The following is a 21,448-nucleotide window of genomic DNA, read 5'->3' as shown; positions in this document are numbered from 1 at the left end:
GACTTGCCTGTGGACAACTGCTTGATGACCTTAGTAACTGTATCTAAAGAAGGGTCAATGGACATTTCATCCAGGACAGAATGCTTTGGGAGTGAGTTGATGGCTTCATCAGACATGGTGGATTGACAGTTCAGGAAACTATCAAAATGATCTGCCCAGCAAGAGAGAATATTACCTTTGACTGTGAGCAGCTGGTTACCATCTGCTGTGAGGGCAGGGGCTGTACCACTAGATTTTGGGCCACACACAGCACAGAGACCTTCATAGAAAGCCTTCATCTTATGCTTGTCAGCCACTTCCTGTAGTTCTGCAACCTTCTGCTTCCATCAGTAGTTGTTCATTAGCCTTAATCAGGTGTGTGGTGTTTGTTTGTCCTGATGGTACCGGCCTTTTTCATTGCTGATTTCTTGTCCAAGATGTAATATTTGAATGTGTTGTGCATAATTTCCAACAGCTGATCTATCCCCAGGGTCATTCTCCTCAAACCAGTCTTGGTGTTTCCACCTTACAAAGCCAAGAAACTTGGATGCCATATTATATGTGACATTTCTGAGCTTCTGCCAGGTTTCCTCAATGTCTGTGGAGTTCTCTGGGACCTCAGCTAATGCAGTTTGCAGTGCCTGTTCCAACTTTGCTTGTTCGCTGGAATCTTTCATGGCAGCAATATTGATCTTCTTCGGTGGACTGGGACATCTTCTGGGGCAGTTTGCTGAGAAGTGTAGCGACATGATATTTCTCACAAGCCAACGGTCTGACCAGCATTTGGCTCCTCTCAGAGATCAGGTACTATTCACATCTTTAATGTCTTTAGCCTATGCAATTACATTGTCCATCCAGCATGTGCCACTGTTTTGACATAGGATGGATTCATGTTGTCTTATATTTATTGACCTGTTGGAAGACTGTGTTGTGACTAATGACTGCCAGCAGCATCCCCTGCCTGTGCCTGTTGCCACTTCCCCATTGCCACAGGACTCTGGTAAATTGATTACATTAAATGAGTTGAGAGTGGGCTGAACAACCTGCACTATGAATGGATTTAAGCAAGAAAGGTTTGTGCAGAGCCTTTCCTACTTTCTTGCCCAAGCAGCTGTTGCCATGCTCATGCAGTAAATCCCAGAAGCACCGCACCTGACATGGATGCAGGATTTGTATTCAGAGTCATCCTTCTCTTAGATGAGCTGCTGATTTGTGCTGAAGAGCCTCATCTGCCCATGGTTATAGTGACTGGCCAATGACTACATATATAATGCCTTTTATGCCGTCACAAGTCATGTGCTTCATCTCCATCGACACTAATGTGTTCTTCTGCATCATCTGCCAATGAAGACTTCACTGTGACTCTGGCAGGGAGTTTAGGGGTTACTCACACTTACCCAGGGTGTAACCCTAAGACTAGTGGAAGGTGGGAACATCTCACACTTCTTGTACAGACCCGTCAGGACTGCCCACAGCTGTCAATCCAACTGTGACCCCACAAACCCTGCACAGCTGCAGTATAGATGACTGATGATAACAGTGTAAGTAATCCAAGTCAGAGAAGGTGTCCAAAGGATTTATAAGGATATGTTCTAAAAAGCATGGCCTATCACATCTACCTATCATCAGAGGCCTGATTCAGCAAGATACTTCAGCACATGTCTATCTTGAAGCATATGAATAGTCCCATGAACCTAAATTAGACATGTGCTTAAGTACCTTACTGAATTGGGTCATGTATTATCTAGACACCAAATATAGTTGCTCAGATTAACAAAATGTAATCGGAAGTGGTCTCTGCTCTTGCCGTTTTAATGTTCAGCTAATTTTACTTGGATTTCCCCACCTTTTTTTTCCCTTCTTACTCATCCTGGATGGAAAAAGGCACAGGCAAGGTTGTGAGAGACATGTGTGAATGTGGTATCAAGGCTGGCTTTGCTGGTGGAGTGGAGTGGATGGGAGTCAGTCAATGCAATTGAAGACCAAGTCTGATAAGTAGGGAGAGGCAGAGCAAGGGATAAGAATGTTTTATTTGGTGGAATGGAGTAAAAGGGGGGCAGGGGAGAGGAGGGACTGACAGAAAGGGGTGGCAGGTCAAATCACTAGGCCAAGAAAGTTATCCTGGGAGCTGCATTTGTATTGATTGCACGGAGCAATCTGGAAGCTTCAAAATGAATTACTCTGGCAGGTGAAAGCATACGGACATGTAAAGTTAATCTTTAAATTTTGCCTTTATAAGCTCTAGACAAATCCTTTTAAGATGTCAGTGTGAGATTTTTTTTAGCGGGACCCTGAAAGACATTTCGAGAGGGAACCATTAGAAAAGAAATGGGTAGTCCTGGGATCTGAGCCGACCTTTTATCCAAATGGTTACAGCTATTTCAATCCCTCCCTGTTTTATGTACCTATAACAAAGTAATGAAGCAGTATTGTTACCAAAGGGACCAATCCTGCTCTACCTGAAATTTGTCTGACATAGATAAAACAAAAAAACCCATCTTTTCACATCCAACATTGTATATACAAAATGAAAGGAAATGCAGGCATGCTCCAGAGTAAACCACTCTTAAAAGCTCATTTAAATGATAATTTTTTTTTATCTTAAGGGGAAAACTACTGTAAATATTTATCTGAGTTTTGTATATACAACAGTCAAGAACAGGTACCGGGGGTGTGGTGGGAGAGACACCCAGCAAATGCAGTCATATTCAGAGTGGTCCAAAACCAAACTGTTCTAGCTGATGTTGCTGGGCAACAGTCCCTTGATGGGATTCAGTCTGTGTAAATGCACGGTGGAGTAGTCTAGCCTGCCCAGTAAATGTAAATTCAGAACAAGTGAGAAGTGGACAGTCATGGCTGGGGCTCGAGTTCTCAAAAGTTCAGGTGACTGTGACCCTTATATTTAAGTATTATTTTAGTTATATTTGTAACCTTTTACTGTGTTATCTCATGGTAATAAACAGACTTGTAATAAGCTATCAAAGTAGACCTCTGGCACTATAAGGTAATAAGGGCTTTGGTGGTGGTTGTTGTGTCAGGCCAATTTGTATTTAAGTGCATTATTACATGTGCGATTAACCATTATCATTTCTTCTGTGATGCTCAAAAACTATGAAAGTCTGGGGAAGGGGAGAGGGAACCAAGGAATAGCAAATAACAGGTCCCCTAGACAATCCATAGGATTTAAAGTTAATGCAGGTCTGTGACTTCAGCTGTATGGAACGTGTTCTCACTAGGAGGCATCACACCTAAAACCCACTTGTGTACTGGGACAACAATTCACAACTCTGTCAAGCTGTTGTTTTTAGGATCAGAGTTTAATAGAGTTCCTCACACACAACAGGCCAGGTGGGACTTAGCACAAGAGCACAGAGGAAATTGTTTATTATATATGATATAATAATCCCCCATAATTTCTCACACTATTTTGAAATTAGGACATGATAAGGAAACAGTGGGAGGAATCCTAGCCTCGTACTATTTCCTTCTTCTGTGATCCTGAAGTTTTATTGCTTCATGAGCCCTACTGCCGACCATTTCCAAAAAACTCAGCAAGAGAAAAGGTTGTTCTAAGTGTGGGTGGTCAACTACATGCACTCAGCAGCCGCAACAGGGCAATTCAGCCTGAAAAAGGCTGCTCAAGACAATATACGGAAGAAGAATTTTTCAAAAAGAAAATAATACAGAACTAACAAAAGTATGCAGTGATGCCATTCTCTTTCTCCTCTGTATTGTCACCAAAGAGCCTGGTGCTGAAATGCCATCATTAAGTCAAGTTATCTCACTCATCCACTTGTTGGGAAAATTGGATAAAATGAAGGGAAATTACCATGGACCTCAGCCAGTTACATTGAAAGGCTTGTTCACTGGTGGAAAATACTGTTGCTGCTGGAAGGACACGTCTGCGTGACACGACAAAGAAGAGGTCTAGAGGACATCTTCAATTGGTGGGACGGCAGCACAGGTGGTTTCAACTGGAATAGGTTGAATACGACTACACATTTTTTTGCAAATACATATTCACAGGTTTAAATGGATTTGCTTCGTCTGTGTTCACAGCAAAATTACACTCAGTTTTCAGGAATATTCTAGCAAATGCGTTCACTAGAAGGCAATTTAATCGAAACTGCCCGTTTTAAGCAAACAGCACAGCATACTTGCAGGAAGTGAATTCTGAATATCAAATGCTAGCAATGCACTGTTCATGATCCAGCCAGGAAGAATTATTGACACAAGCTATTTAGTGAATAGTTTTGACCAGTAAAGACATTCAAGAAAATTATTAACTGAATAATGACAATTCATGACTGGAAAAATAGGTTAAACTAGTTTAATAAATGATTGGTTAGGAATTAATTGCCCAGCTCTGCTTTCATTAATGAGTCTTTTCCAGCAATACCCATAAAGAACCAGCATAAAAGTAGAACCCTATTTGTGTTTTCTTTCTCTTTTGGTAATGCCCACAAAGACAAGAACACTTAGGTTTCAGAGTAACAGCTGTGTTAGTCTGTATTCGCAAAAAGAAAAGGAGTACTTGTGGCACCTTAGAGACTAACCAATTTATTTGAGCATAAGCTTTCGTGAGCTACAGCTCACTTCATCGGATGCATACTGTGGAAACTGCAGAAGACATTATATACACATAGACCATGAAACAATACCTCCTCCCACCCCACTCTCCTGCTGGTAATAGCTTATCTAAAGTGATCACTCTCCTTACAATGTGTATGATAATCAAGTTGGGCCATTTCCAGCACAAATCCAGGTTCTCTCACCCCCCCCCCCTTTTTTTTTTCCAAAAACCACACACACAAACTCACTCTCCTGCTGGTAATAGCTTATCCAAAGTGACCACCCTCCTTACAATGTGTATGAAAATCAAGTTGGGCCATTTCCAGCACAAATCCAGGTTTTCTCACTCCCCCACCCCCATACACACACAAACTGACTCTCCTGCTGGTAATAGCTCATCCAAACTGACCACTCTCCTTACAATGTGTATGATAATCAAGGTTGGCCATTTCCAGCATAAACCCAAGTTTAACCAGAACATTGGGGGGGGCGGTGGGGTGTAGGAAAAAACAAGGGGAAATAGGCTACCTTGCATAATGACTTAGCCACTCCCAGTCTTTATTTAAGCCTAAGTTAATAGTATCCAATTTACAAATGAATTCCAATTCAGCAGTTTCTCGCTGGAGTCTGGATTTGAAGTTTTTTTGTTTTAAGATAGCGACCTTCATGTCTGTGATTGCGTGACCAGAGAGATTGAAGTGTTCTCCGACTGGTTTATGAATGTTATAATTCTTGACATCTGATTTGTGTCCATTTATTCTTTTACATAGAGACTGTCCAGTTTGACCAAAGTACATGGCAGAGGGGCATTGCTGGCACATGATGGCATATATCACATTGGTGGATGTGCAGGTGAACGAGCCTCTGATAGTGTTGCTGATGTTATTAGGCCCTGTGATGGTGTCCCCTGAATAGATATGTGGGCACAGCTGGCAACGGGCTTTGTTGCAAGGATAGGTTCCTGGCTTAGTGGTTCTGTTGTGTGGTATGTGGTTGTTGGTGAGTATTTGCTTCAGGTTGGGGGGCTGTCTGTAGGCAAGGACTGGCCTGTCTCCCAAGATTTGTGAGAGTGTTGGGTCATCCTTCAGGATAGGTTGTAGATCCTTAATAATGCGTTGGAGGGGCTTTAGTTGGGGGCTGAAGGTGACGGCTAGTGGCGTTCTGTTATTTTCTTTGTTAGGCCTGTCCTGTAGTAGGTGACTTCTGGGAACTCTTCTGGCTCTATCAATCTGTTTCTTCACTTTCGCAGGTGGGTATTGTAGTTGTAAGAGTGCTTGATAGAGATCTTGTAGATGTTTGTCTCTGTCTGAGGGATTGGAGCAAATGCGGTTGTATTGCAGAGCTTGGCTGTAGACGATGGATCGTGTGGTGTGGTCAGGGTGAAAGCTGGAGGCATGCAGGTAGGAATAGCGGTCAGTAGGTTTTCGGTATAGGGTGGTGTTTATGTGACCATTGTTTATTAGCACTGTAGTGTCCAGGAAGTGGATCTCTTGTGTGGACTGGACCAGGCTGAGGTTGATGGTGGGATGGAAATTGTTGAAATCATGGTGGAATTCCTCAAGGGCTTCTTTTCCATGGGTCCAGATGATGAAGATGTCATCAATATAGCGCAAGTAGAGTAGGGGCGTTAGGGGACGAGAGCTGAGGAAGCGTTGTTCTAAATCAGCCATAAAAATGTTGGCATACTGTGGGGCCATGCGGGTACCCATAGCAGTGCCGCTGGAAAAAGGCTAACGTAGTGCCAATCTTTAAAAAAGGGAAGAAGGAGGATCCTGGGAACTACAGGCCAGTCAGCCTCACCTCAGTCCCTGGAAAAATCATGGAGCAGGTCCTCAAAGAATCAATCCTGAAGCACTTGCATGAGAGGAAAGTGATCAGGAACAGCCAGCATGGATTCACCAAGGGAAGGTCATGCCTGACTAATCTAATCGCCTTTTATGATGAGATTACTGGTTCTGTGGATGAAGGGAAAGCAGTGGATGTATTGTTTCTTGACTTTAGCAAAGCTTTTGACACGGTCTCCCACAGTATTCTTGTCAGCAAGTTAAGGAAGTATGGGCTGGAAGAATGCACTATAAGGTGGGTAGAAAGCTGGCTAGATTGTCGGGCTCAACGGGTAGTTATCAATGGCTCCATGTCTAGTTGGCAGCCGGTATCAAGTGGAGTGCCCCAAAGGTCGGTCCTGGGGCCGGTTTTGTTCAATATCTTCATAAATGATCTGGAGGATGGTGTGGATTGCACTCTCAGCAAATTTGCGGATGATACTAAACTGGGAGGAGTGGTAGATACGCTGGAGGGCAGGGATAGGATACAGAAGGACCTAGACAAATTGGAGGATTGGGCCAAAAGAAATCTGATGAGGTTCGATAAGGATAAGTGCAGGGTCCTGCACTTAGGACGGAAGAACCCAATGCACAGCTACAGACTAGGGACCGAATGGCTAGGCAGCAGTTCTGCGGAAAAGGACCTAGGGGTGACAGTGGACGAGAAGCTGGATATGAGTCAGCAGTGTGCCCTTGTTGCCAAGAAGGCCAATGGCATTTTGGGATGTATAAGTAGGGGCATAGCGAGCAGATCGAGGGACGTGATTGTTCCCCTCTATTCGACATTGGTGAGGCCTCATCTGGAGTACTGTGTCCAGTTTTGGGCCCCACACTACAAGAAGGATGTGGATAAATTGGAGAGAGTCCAGCGAAGGGCAACAAAAATGATTAGGGGTCTGGAACACATGAGTTATGAGGAGAGGCTGAGGGAGCTGGGATTGTTTAGCCTGCAGAAGAGAAGAATGAGGGGGGATTTGATAGCTGCTTTCAGCTACCTGAAAGGGGGTTCCAAAGAGGATGGCTCTAGACTGTTCTCAATGGTAGCAGATGACAGAACGAGGAGTAATGGTCTCAAGCTGCAGTGGGGGAGGTTTAGATTGGATATTAGGAAAAACTTTTTCACTAAGAGGGTGGTGAAACACTGGAATGCGTTACCTAGGGAGGTGGTAGAATCTCCTTCCTTAGAGGTTTTTAAGGTCAGGCTTGACAAAGCCCTGGCTGGGATGATTTAACTGGGAATTGGTCCTGCTTTGAGCAGGGGGTTGGACTAGATGACCTTCTGGGGTCCCTTCCAACCCTTATATTCTATGATTCTATGATCTGAAGGTATACATTGTCCCCAAATGTAAAATAGTTATGGGTAAGGACAAAGTCACAAAGTTCAGCCACCAGGTTAGCCATGACATTATCAGGGATAGTGTTCTTGACGGCTTGTAGTCCATCTTTGTGTGGAATGTTGGTGTAGAGGGCTTCTACATCCATAGTGGCCAGGATGGTGTTATCAGGAAGATCACCGATGGATTGTAGTTTCCTCAGGAAGTCAGTGGTGTCTCGAAGGTAGCTGGGAGTGCTGGTAGCATAGGGCCCGAGGAGGGAGTCTACATAGCCAGACAATCTTGCTGTCAGGGTGCCAATGCCTGAGATGATGGGGTGCCCAGGATTTCCAGGTTTATGGATCTTAGGTAGTAGATAGAATATCCCAGGTCAGGGTTCCAGGGGTGTGTCTGTGCGGATTTGATCTTGTGCTTTTTCAGGAAGTTTCTTGAGCAAATGCTGTAGTTGCTTTTGGTAACTCTCAGTGGGATCATAGGGTAATTGTAGGGAGAGTGGTCACTTTGGATGAACTATTACCAGCAGGAGAGTGAGTTTGTGTGTGTATGGGGGTGGGGGGTGAGAAAACCTGGATTTGTGCTGGAAATGGCCCACCTTGATTATCATGCACATTGTAGGGAGAGTGGTCACTTTGTATAAGCTATTACCAGCAGGAGAGTGGGGTGGGAGGAGGTATTGTTTCATGGTCTATGTGTATATAATGTCTTCTGCAGTTTCCACAGTATGCATCCGATGAAGTGAGCTGTAGCTCACGAAAGCTTATGCTCAAATAAATTGGTTAGTCTCTAAGGTGCCACAAGTACTCCTTTTCTTTTTAAGAACACTTAGGAATCTCTTCTCCATTCAGTATGTGTGCATAGCCTCTCTTAGGGCGAATGACAGTTGCACATTCATATCAAGAGGAGACCAGAAGCCTTTGCATATGATACTGTATCCGACTCTTTCCCCCCAAGGTCAGTTAATTGAAATTCAACTAGTAAAAGAAAGAGGCATGCTCCATTTTTGACAATGCTAGTTACCAACAGTAGAGACATACATAAAAGCAGTCAAATAATATCTTGCATAAAATAAGATACTGGACCATGCTGATACTCAGAATACCACATTTGGCCAAATGTACCTCTATGTATCAAAAATACCTTAGTTGTTCCATGCTTCGTAGCTTGTTCAGAAAGCTGCAGGGTATGCGGTGAGTGAATAAAGGGCAAATTTGGACAATAACAATGTGGAAAAAACCTTTTTAAAAGATCCTCCCTTTCTCATGCAAAAATTATGCTACCCTTTCAGAAATGCAGAAGAATAAGTCCTCTCCTGCACAGTGCTAGTCTAAGTCATCCAAACATCCATCTTTTATTTTATTTTCAATCCCTTACCTTCGTTCCTTTTTCTCATGCTGGTTTCTTTAGCCTGCTGTGGGGAACAAGTGATGATGCAGTGTTCTTGAAAGCAGAAGGAATCTGCTCTTCTGATTTGAGTTTACAAAGCAAAACTCACCTCTTTTCAAGCTCTATGTTGTGTTTCATATAGCTTCAGAACATTAGAACTAAAGTTCATTTGATTTCCAACCCCCAGTAAAACATAAATAGACACCGGAATAAATTTTGCATACTGGTCCAAAGGACACTCAACCTGTAAACCTTAAGAGGTTTCCCTACCACTAAGCCTAACTGAAGTCTGTCAGTAAAGTCGTGGGCTAAATTCAGTCCAGGGATACAGCAACAACTGCATCCATAACCACAGGTGCAGGGTCCACAGGAGTAGAAATTCCAAAAGAAGGTAGGTCATAACAGCTCAAGTCAGCTGCAACGTCCCTTATACCTTGGGAACATGCAAGCAGTAACCCCTGCACTGACCTAATAGTGGGCAATACTAGCCAGGTGTTCCTCTGCCCCCACCTGCCCTAACTTAGGTGAATCCCTCCTGACACAGTAGCTCAGGCTGGTGCAATGACTTGTAATTTACACCTTGTTGCTCCGGAGCAACTGAGTGTGAATGTGGCCCAAACTCATGCACTCATTCTTGTGAAATAAGGCTTAACTTCTCTAATATTATATACACTTATGCATAAGTTCAGAGCTTCGTATCATCATTGTCCACCTAGGTTAGGTGCACTGTTCTGAATGACTCGGTGTTCAGGTGGTTCTCATTCCCTGTTCCCATACAATGGAAATACTCTGCCTTATTTTTGAATGGGTTATTGGGCCTGATTTTCAGCCTTGCCATCAATGCCTGCACCTGTTCACTCTGGGGCTAGATTGTTACAGCCTTACATGGCCACCATGGGAGGAAGAGCCCCTGATTCCCTTACATGGCTCTGCTGTGGTGAAGTGGAAAGGAGGGGCTCGAAGGGAGAGCAGATGAAGGAAGGCTTGGTTCCACGCCTGTTAGTCACTGGCCAGAGTAGGTGGCAAGGTACACAGGTGAGTAAGCGGCTTCATATGAAGGGGTGAAGTTATCTTACTCCTCCCTCTGCACTTCCCCAGTAGAGCCAGGAGACTGCAGGGGAATAATTGAGACTTTCTGCTAGAGAAGTACAAGGTAAACTTAAATCTAACTTAAAGGGGGTTGCTGAGGGTTCCCATATTGTGCTCTAAGCTCCCTGCTCCCCATCTCTTGGCAGAGGGTACACGTTAGTGTGAGAGGGAGAGTGCCAGAGGCAGGCGCGGCCAGAGCCACAATACACAATGCTCTAGTTGATTTTTTGCTGGTGGAACATAACGAGCCATTTCTGCTGGCATAAATGACAGCTTCACAGAGGCAGTTCTAATGTACAACAGGAAGCTCATTGGCCCCCCTGACTAGCACAAGATGGCAGGGGACAGAAAGGAGGCATAATGATGTGTCAGCCCTTTCCCTTCTCAGGTGCCCTGAGCTCAACTCAGGAAGACCTGAGGATTGAAGCTGTAGCACACTGAATGTATACAAACAGTATATTGTCTTCCAGTCTGAGGCATCACAAAATAGGCATGCTTCCCTCCAACAAACGCAGATACAGATGGCAGAACTGGGAAGAAAAGCAAACACCAACCACCCCCTTTTAAGTGAAAACGCTAGCAGATACTCTGAGTAACATATGGAACTAGCACCAGGCAGATGTTGTGTAAGACTAGCTTAGATAGCTTTTGTGTTACCTCTAGCTGTTTGTGGGAACAATTCAGCTAAAATGTCTGGGCTTTTTTAGTGGAATAGTTCATTAGTTCTGTGTACTGAGACCCTTCTTGTATTGAGCCTTAGCATTCTTTGAACTTAATTTTGCAATCTAAATATCACCAGTCAATTTGGGATTTGGGACAGCTTCTTTAACTAGGTAATATTTCATAAGAAATTCATCCCAGTTATAATGAAAGGGCCTTCCTGTGAATATTTTGCAATGCACTGCAGTTTCTGCATCATAGTAAAGAACTCCCCCTTGCCCCCAATACATGAAGAATTGCAGAATATGGACTCTTCGTCCATAAGGCATTTCATGCTCTGTGGACCACACAGTCTTGCACTGGGTTTATGCAGTCTGTGCTGTCTGCCAAGCATGGGGGACATCATTTGACGGGGAAGATGCTTGCTTATCTATTTTTGCAAAGTAATGGTTTTGCACATGTTCCCACATCATGAGCTTAGAACAAGTGACGTGCAACGTTCCACTTATAGTAGCTTTCTGCATGCAAACAGCAGCAGCAAAATCCCAGGTTGTAGGAGAAAATACAATAAAAATAATATTTTAGAAGAGGTCCAGCAGAAGCAGTGCAAAGAATATTTCCTTAAGTGATATTTATCCTTTCTGAATAGTTCACTGTGTGCTGTGACAGGAATGAAATGTACCGAATTGTTTTCTGGGGGGAAAAATGTGATTGACATCGAAGTCTGAATTGCTGTGTAAATGTGGAAAAATGGGATTTTACACATTGACAAAGCCAATAAAGAGTTTTGAAAGGCAAATTTGTATTCAGAGTATTTTAGCTCAGAACAGCCCAGTTTTTAAAAGTAAAATGGTCTTCGTGCAGCTGGCTGTATTTGCGAATGAAGTGCCATTCAATGAGAAGAAATCAATGTTAACAGCTCATTTATTGGTGAGGCCACGTCTGGATTTTCTGGATTTAGAACAGCCATCTCCTTGATCTAAGACAGTGAGGAGGTAGCTGTCGCACCTTGGCAGCCAAAACAAAGATTTCTGATAAAGTTCTTTTGATTGGATGCTGTGTCTTTCTGATTAATATGACATTTCCACTAGACAAATGATAGACCAGTTCTTGAAATCCTTGCTCAGCTATTACTCAGCATTTAGTAAGTCAGAACTCCTTTGACTTTTTTGGAGTTTGGTCTGCCTAAATGAATGCCCAAAAACGTTGTCCCCGCAGTTGTTACACAGGGAGCAGCACCCCCCATGATAGTAGTGTGAAGGTTGGGGTTTTACACACTCAGTCACCTTCATGGCACCATTCCCTGCTTCCCTGGAGAGTTACTCCAGCAGCTACTCTGGTCAATCTTGCTTTAAGGTCCATACACGATTTTTTTTTTGTAGATTCTGTATCTCAGGATCACACATTTTAAGATTCTGCCTGATGACACTCTATCACTGCTGAGCATTTTGAAATAATGACATTTGATGCCTCCCACTGCTATTAACCCTCCCATAGTCAGCAAGAGTTTGCATGATTTGGGGCATACCGAATAAAAACTGAAGACTTCTAATACATGAAATGCATCTATTTAACATTTACAATATCAAGCAGTAACAATACATATTCGAAGAATGGAGGCGTTTGAGGATGCGGCTGGGGTACAGCACCAAATTCAATTTTCAATTGATACAGTGCCCACTCTTTTTTCAGTGTGAAAAATAGTCAACATATTATAATGATATATATTCAATGAAATTATAACTACAATAATAATAATTTTAACCAAATACTACATTTTTAAAATCATTATAAATGATGATTGTTTTTTCTCATTCAAGCTGTTTTTGAGTGTCCTAATATGAGTAATACAGGTCACTACTTGTCATTGCTGTTTTCATCTGCAAGTGCTAACGCTGATTTTGTCAGGTCATTGCAATATTTTGTCAGGTCATTGGCATGCACACAATATGGTAATGGGAATTTGGTATGGTTACATACACGTCTCATAAATTTACCAGGTGCATCATTCTTAAAAGAGCACTTGATTAACTTCATAATATCTGGAGGAGCAAATGCAATTTTGGTACCATTTTTGGAAACACAGACTTGGAACTGCCATTCCGTATCCATCCATTCTTCAGTGGATCAAGTGGTGGTGCCTCCAGATTCAAAGCCCTTTTGCATATGCTCGCCTGAAGATGTGCTTGTTTTATATTTTCTATAAATATTTCAGTTGTTGGTGATTAGGAGATGAGCACTGGTGTTGCTGTGCACTTTTTGCAAATTTTTGCTGCCCAGGATTTCTGATGTGCTTCTGACATTGTGGCACAACCTGATTGTCCATAGCATGCAGCATGAATTTGGTTGCCTGCTCAATTACATCAGGCATCGCTGCTCTGATGTCACCAACAGACAGAGAGGGAGTATCCAGGTCACAGAATCTTCAACCCAGTGCCTTTGCTGAAGCCACAATAGGAAGCTACTGTGTCACACCCTGGGAGTGCATAGGCAGCTAACAGTCCTGGAACAATGTGCTGGTGTTGATCTGCAGTGGCACTGATGCCTGTTACAGTTCTCTCTTGGACTGTGGGTTCCATAGTCGCTAAAGATGTTAGGCCCTGTTCAAGGTAATGGTGCAAGAGTAAGACAAAATCTTCATAGTCCTATAATAATATTGGTGTTCCCATTATGCTCTCTTTTACAACCATCATGTTTGTTGTACAAAGATGTTTTGGCTTTCTCTTTTGAGTTGGCCATAATCTCTCAGCTGATCATCACACCTCACTGGTTTATTTCAGTTGGGATGTTATCTCTGCCTGTGATGACTAGTTTGTGCTTTAATGTGTGTCACTGGTGAAACTTCTTATCCTAAATGAGTTCTGTACAGATTATGTCAATCAACTGTTGCTTATTTTCAGTAACCATTAAACCAATTTTCTGTAGAGGTAGCTCTGTACTTGGTCTCCACTGATGCACTGATGCTTCTGTAGCTCTGCTAGATCTTGTTACACTCTTTGTGTTGAAGTCTTTGTACCTGTCAAAGACAAAGTATGCATCACTTGCTGCTAGCTTGTATTCAGTGTAGACTCTGAAATTGATCACAGAATCCTTGATGATACCACTTGCCGGCCAGTGTACCACCCAAAGAACTGTGGAATCATAAATGACTATCCAGCTGACTTCTTGTGAAGTATATCTAGATGACACCTCTGTCTGTAGCTGATTCTTTGGGTTAGATTTAGCCTTGGTAATCCTCATATCAGCAGAGTCAGGAAACATTGACATTGGTATACAAGCCAGCTCATGTGACAATATATTCTTGATGTCAAACTCTTGTGAACTTGCTTGTTAGCCTGTCACTACTGAATAGATTAAAGTTAGTGTCAAAGACCTTTGTTGGACCAACCTGTACATGTTCTTCTGTCACTGCCAGTGTCTCTACTGTTCTTGGTATTGTGTCATAGAACCCTGGGGACCAGCTATGTTCACATTCTTGCATTTGGCAAATTCCAATTGTAAATGCATCATCTACGTTTGACTGATGGTGGTGTCACTCTACCACAGACAATGTAGTGCTTAGAGGGGGTCAAGGGATAAATGTACAGCACTAGCTTCTTGCTAATGGCTTCTCTGTCAATTGCATCAGCAGCAATCTCTGATTTCATTTCTTCTTTGTGGCTGTCTTGTATTTGTGCCTCACTTGGTGTCATTTATGTTTATAATGTCTTCCACCAGCCAGCTGCACATGTGGATGCTAAGAGCTAAGGCCAAATGAAGAATAAAGTGCAACTAGGTAGTGGTAGCTAGTATAGAAAATAAACAATTAAAAGCATAAAAGTAAACAAAAGGTGAATTAAAAAAGCAGCTGATTTTGTGTTCAGATTATAATCTGTTAATGTTTATTAATTTGAAATTTAATTCTCATGAGTCAATATTTAAGAATTTGTTAGGTGAGCATGCTCTGAAAGTACAAGAAGGATATGCCTTGTGTCTTGATTCATGGGGAGAAGTAGGCATACTGCTAATACAGACAGTAATACAGGCATCGCATATGTGCCTCCTAGCTAAGTGAAGTTTTCATTTAAAAAGCATTGAAATTCAATGAAAATGGTTTCACTGTCACTAGGCTAGTCAATCAGGAGGGGTTGGTAAGAAGTGCTTATATTTTAAAATGCTCAACAGTGACAACGGGTGATTAGGCAATTTCTTTGAATTTAAAGTCTTGAAATTCAGAATCCACACAAAAAAAATTGTGTGGACACTAACACAAGGTATTGCCAAAAACTTGCATTTGGCTACCGGACTAAGTCAGAGACCTCCTATTCAAGCCCTACTTGACTGTAGGTGAAGTATACACTAGCCTTCTATAACAGTTAAGCGATTATACTATTGTTACCAGACTGCAAAAACTTTAATGTTTGGTATAAGCACAAATACAGTATTAAACCAGAAAAGTGTTCAAAAAAACCTCTGAGCTGTTTATTCATTTGCATATGGGTCCAATGCACAGCTCTGTGGTGGAGGTAAATAGGTAAATTGAATAAATTAAACGCATGCCAGAGAGTGGTAGCTCAGATACAAATTAAAACTACATTGTGTAAGGGAAAAATAAACAATGGGTCTCCAATGGAAACATCCAAAGAGGAATCAGAGCCTCATATTTTACAGTATTAAAGTTTTTGTATTATCTGTTGTCCTTTGTCTATATTGCTCTGTACAAAACCAGACAGATTATTCTGTTTTCAGCTGACAAAACCTTGCTTTTTCTTAGGTCTTAGATAAAATGTTTTTCCCCTTGGATTTTATCAGGCTAATCCCAATAAAGCCTTTTACATAATTAATTTCTTCCCACCATTATACCACTTTGCAGTTTTTCAGAATAAAGTGACCATTAGGAGGCATTAACCAAGAAATGGTAGTCTTAATTACTCCTGAAAGTAAGCAATAAATGAAAGAATCTGAATTTCTGGAGGATCAGCACCTTTGCAGTCCTTTGCAATATACCTTTGCTACACTTTGCACTTTGTATCATAGGAAAAAGTGGGCAATGGTCAATTTAAAACACTTAGGTGTATTATTCCTGCTGTTTTATCTTCCTCTTAAAAGAAAAAAGTTATTTGATCTCTCTGCAAAAGCCCCCATGAAGAAGCATTAAAAATATAGTGTGCTTACTGTAAAATATCAACTGCATGAGCAATAAAATGTGGATGCACAGATGGTCTCCAAATGGTCCATGTCCAATTGTGAAACAATGGAGTTGTTATTCCTTGGGTAAAAGTGTATCAAAGACAGTCTGGTTTGCTTTATGTTTAAGTCTATCCTGTTTTCTGACTCAGCAGGAAAATAGTCTGGACATTGCTTTTTAAGGTTTAATAACAAACTTCATAGGTGCTGGAACTCGCGGTGCTGGTGGTGTTGCCGCACCCCCTGGCTTGAAGTGGTTTCCATTATATACAGTTTGGTCCAGTGACTCTCAGCACCCCCGCTATACAAATTGTTCCAGCACCCCTAACAAACCTACAATTTTGATATTTCTTGATTATTGGAGGTATTGTCTATTTTATTAGTCACTTTTGGAGATAAGTCAGTATTATTCACCTCCCCCGAAAGAACAAACACAATTACAATTTAGGATGTTTTTGACTATTCAGAACATATCACTCTCTGGAGAACAGACTATGCATGGGACATATAGTATGTTCTACATGCTGACTGCTCTATCCCTGCACAAGCCTGGGATACATCACGAGGAAGCTGGCAGAGTGCAGTAATACAGTCCATTATGTATCTTTCTGGCTCACCTTGATGCTCTGCAACAGTCAGGATTTTAACACAAATGAAAGAATATTAGCCTCAGAGGTAGTCTGGTTAGACATATAGGTTCACCGAATTAGGACTTTGATGTAGTCTTGTCCAGGTTACCTAGGTAGCTTTAATCCTGGGAAGCCATTGTCTCTGATGGCCAGTAAATCCCTGGTCTTTCTTTCATCTTACAGTCTGATGTATTAAAGGTAAATGCCTGGAAATATTATTTTTGTCTTTATACCTGATCACTAGCAGGTGCATTGTAAAAGTCTATTCTGAATCCGAAGGAGCAAAAATTGTTCAGAACAAAGACATAAGAATAATGTGAAATCTTACTCCCACCCCTCTCAAATGTAGTTCTTTCTCTGTCCTCTGCTGGCTTATCAGAAAGTTCACTGCTGGAAAACTTAAAAATTGTTTCATATAGAGAATGGTGGTAATAGAAGGCCTTCAGCTACAAGCTTCTTCTGAATGGTTGTCAGATGCTAGAATATTACAAATTCATCATATATATCCACAAGAGAATTTACTGCTCTTTGCCTTATCTGTCATAGGGAAATTCACAAGAACCAAATTATTCCATTTATTTTATGGTTATAAATAATCAAATACAATTCGTGCCTCTGTGGTCTATAATGCATTCAGATTGACTTAGAACATGATAGGAGAGAACAAGCTTGGTTTGTATTTGAGGTTCACTAAGGACTAGTATTCCCCAGGTATCTCTCTCTCATTAGGTAGGGCACAGTTATGTTTCAGAGACCTCTCTGCAATCCCAGGGGAAGGCTGACTCTCATTAGGCATGTCCCAGTGAGCACTGCTGATTGGAGTCTGTATTCCAGGGCAGATCTGCAGGCTAGGATGAGAATTATCAAGATTTTGGAAACTCAAATTGGTTGAGTACTATCTGCTAAAAGTTTTTAATCCCAAAGCCTTTGATGCAAAGAAGAAATGCAGGCTGATAATGCAAAGCTGAATATTGTTAGTATGAATCTGTTCTGACAGAAATATGGTCAATGGTTTGTTTTTCACAGTTCAGTTAACATTTATTTCAAGGATGAGAGGAATGCACTACCGAAATTTCAAGCCCACTCAAACACCATGGGGGTCAGAAATTTCTGTTAAAATCAACCCTTTTAAAAAAAAAAATCCCGAGTTCAGGTTAGCAGGCTGTCTCTTTAAGAGTAGCTGTGGTATGGTGTTTCAGAGGGAGCAGAGTCATTCCCCTATCTTACCCCTTACACACGGCCAGCTTATCCAGTTGTGTTGGCCTGATAGAGTAGCTCGTAACTGGCAGTTGAAGGCAGTCAGAGGTGATGTTGTTCAGCGGTGATGGGAAGTCTCCTTCAGAAATAGCAAAAATGAGCATCACTAATATGGAGCTGCCAGAGAACAGAAGAAAAGCTGCAGCAGAGGTGATTTAGGCAGAAAGGCGAAAAGGCATGTGTATGGACCGCAGAGTCACCAGGCACTCAGAAACCTGTCGCAAGAGAGCAGGAGGCGTGTGTTCTAGACAAGTGTTTCCCAAACAGTGGGTCACAGGAAAGTGTCCAGGGCCAGATTAATCCATCACTGGGCACTGGTGTAAGCAGACGCACACTTCTCCAGCCGGTGCAGAGAGGAGGCTCTGGAGGAGAGTTGTTGGAGCGCAAACCTGCCCTGCACTCACCGTGCAATGGCAGCTCCTGTCCTGCAGGGCCGGGCCTGGCCCCACCACTCCAGACATTGAGACTTGACGCATGGGGTTACAGTGCCACTTGGGTTTGTCCCTGCTGCTAGAATTACCACCTGTCCTGTATTTGACCATTCTGGCTGGTTTTTTTTTTAATGGATTTGCTGGTTGCCAGAAAAAATAATTTAATCTGCTGGGTTTTTTCAAATGGGTCTAAAGATTGGCATTGTTATCACAATACACTGGGATATCTAAGGTTAAAAGTTTCTGGGTCCAGCTAAAGATGCTGCAGTGTTCCCACTTCCACAGTTTAAGTGATAACAGATCGAAACTGTTGAAAATACAGCAGCTGTCTGCCCACCTTCACACAAACGCACCACATCTGTGTGTGTGTGTGTGAGAGAGAGAGAGGATGTGAGTCACTACGTATATGCCCTCTATTGTGGGCCACAACATGGTCCATCCCCTTATATACATGTCAAACTCCTGTTCAAAACCGTTTACACTTCTTTTCCGTAACCTCTTTGTCTCATCCATGCCATCTACCCTTAAACCCTGTGGGCCTGATACAAAGCCAATGAAGTTAATAGGAGTCTTTCTACTGACTGCAGTGAGCTTTGGATCTGGCTCTATCTGAAGAGTGGCTTTTCCCTAGCTGGTTTTACTTTTCCTTGGTCCCCACTACCAACTGCTTATAATGAGCTCACTGCTTTGTGCCCTTCTATAAGTCACACCAAGTTTGGAATCATGCAGTTTGTGTGTTTTACCCTTCGTAAGTTACTCAGTTCATTCTCTGTTCCAGGAAACTCTGCCTAGACCCCCTGGGTGCCTGGCCCTTAGCTAAAGTTCATGCCTCCTTGCCCTTGCATTTGTCTTGAGCTCAAACTGCCTTGTAGCATCTCTCCTCATATTTCCCTTTAGGATTGTGTTTACTGTACCTCAGTGAGCCCTCCTCTTAATCTCCCACCTTGTAAAAGAGTATGAACCTGGGCTGTATCTCAGATCTCTGAATAATCAAGATGCTTCTGCTCCTATTTTATTCTGGTTGGGGTTTATTACACGGTCCCCTTTTCTATAATATGTTTTTCATAGTGGAGTAGGAATATTCAATATTTGGTCTTAAAGCCACACTCTTTAACAGTCTGCAGTTAATTTTTCGCCCGACTTATTTTTGTTACCTTTTTTCTGTATCACAAGTTTTTGTTCAATTTCTCATTGCTGTTCAGCACTTTTGCTAATGGTGTTAGAGTTTTATCTGCCACTAACCTCAGTTACTGCTCTTGCTTAGGAGTACTTGTGGCACCTTAGAGACTAACCAATTTATTTGAGCATGAGCTTTCGTGAGCCACAGCTCACTTCATCAGATGTGATGACACATCTGATGAAGTGAGCTGTGGCTCACGAAAGCTCATGCTCAAATAAATTGGTTAGTCTCTAAGGTGCCACAAGTACTCCTTTTCTTTTTGCGAATACAGACTAACACGGCTGTTCCTCTGAAACCTGCTCTTGCTTAATGTTTCATAATGTTTGACTGTTGAGTGTATATTCCCTTTTCTTGGTTTTCTTTGTTCCCAGACTTATTACCTTACATTACATCTAGGGCTGTTGATTAATCGCAGTTAACTCACATGATTAACTCAAAAAAATTAATCAAGATTAAAACAATTAATCACAATTAATTGCAGTTTTAATAACACTGTTAAACAATAGAATGCCAAGTGACATTTATTAAATATTTTTGATGTGATTCTACATTTTCTGATATATTGATTTCAATTACAACACAGAATACAAAGTGTACAGTGCTCTGGAATGGTGGTTGAAATATGAATGAACAAATGAATCTTCAGCGCATCTGGCACATAAATATCTTGCGACGCTGGCTACAACAATGCCATGAAAATGGCTGTTCTCACTTTCAGGTGACATTATAAAGAAGTGGGCAGCATTATCTCCTGCAAATGTAAAAAAATTGTCTGAGCGATTGGCTGAACAAGAAGTAGGACTGAATGGACTTGTAAGTTTTACATTGTTTTACTTTTGAATGCTGTTATTTTTTGTACATAATACTACATTTGTAAGTTCAACTTTCATGATAAAGAGATTGCACTACAGTACTTGTATTAGGTGAATTGAAAAATACTATTTCTTTGTTTTTTATAGTCCAAACATTTGTAATCAAAATAAATATAAAGTGAGCCCTGTACACTTTGTATTCTGTGCTGTAATTGAAATCAATATATTTGAAAATGTAGAAAACATCCAAAAATATTTAAATAAATAGTATTCTATTTTTGTTTAACAGAGCAATTAATCATGCAATTAATCACAATTAATTTTTTTAATCGCTTGACAGCCCTAATTGCATCCTTTGAATTTTATACCCTACTTATCTGCCTCCAGCTCCTAGACTATAAATTCTGAATTTTTTTGCCCTCCTCCTTTGTTTTGATTGCCCCTTCACTTTATATCATCAGCAAGTGTAATCCACTTACTGCATTTTCTTTCTTCCAGGTCATTGAGGATCAGTTTTCCTCACTTTATATATCATACTAATCCTTATGACTCTCCTCTGGTCACATCTTTACATGCTGAACTGTTGCCATTCACAGTTACCACTTGTTTTTTGATATTCAGGCTACGTTGCTCATTGAAGTAACATAACCGTTTTGGGCAAAGACTGTGCCCAGTACCCAAAGGCCTGGTTTCAGATACTATGCGCTGGGTAATAACACGAGAGGACTCCATATTTCTAAAACTAAATTGGTTCTTTGGGGTTTGTACACCATATCGCACAGTGGCGTGGAAGGCGTTAAAGGATGGTACTGGGCCCAGGTAGCCTTGTACATTCAGACCTGCAGAACATAGTCCAACTGGAGAAAGGGTTGACAAGGGAGCAACCCAACTCAAAGCTTGGGAGGAGGACAGACCTATCTTGAAGGCTCCTGACAAGGGTTCTGGAGAAGCCTCCCTGAGAGAATAAGATTGTATGCTGAGCCCAGTTGGGGCTGATGATTTTAGTTTCCTTTTCTTTTTCTTTTCACCTTATATTGGACTGGAAGCTGGGGGAGAAAAGCAGGTGATAGGAAGTGAAGCAGGGAAGGTGACTCAGAAGGCACCTTTGGGGGCCAAACACTGTTGACCCTCCT

Source organism: Caretta caretta, chromosome 2, assembly GCF_965140235.1.
Source record: "Caretta caretta isolate rCarCar2 chromosome 2, rCarCar1.hap1, whole genome shotgun sequence".
NCBI lineage: Eukaryota > Metazoa > Chordata > Testudines > Cheloniidae > Caretta > Caretta caretta.
This window is presented reverse-complemented; position numbering follows the sequence as displayed.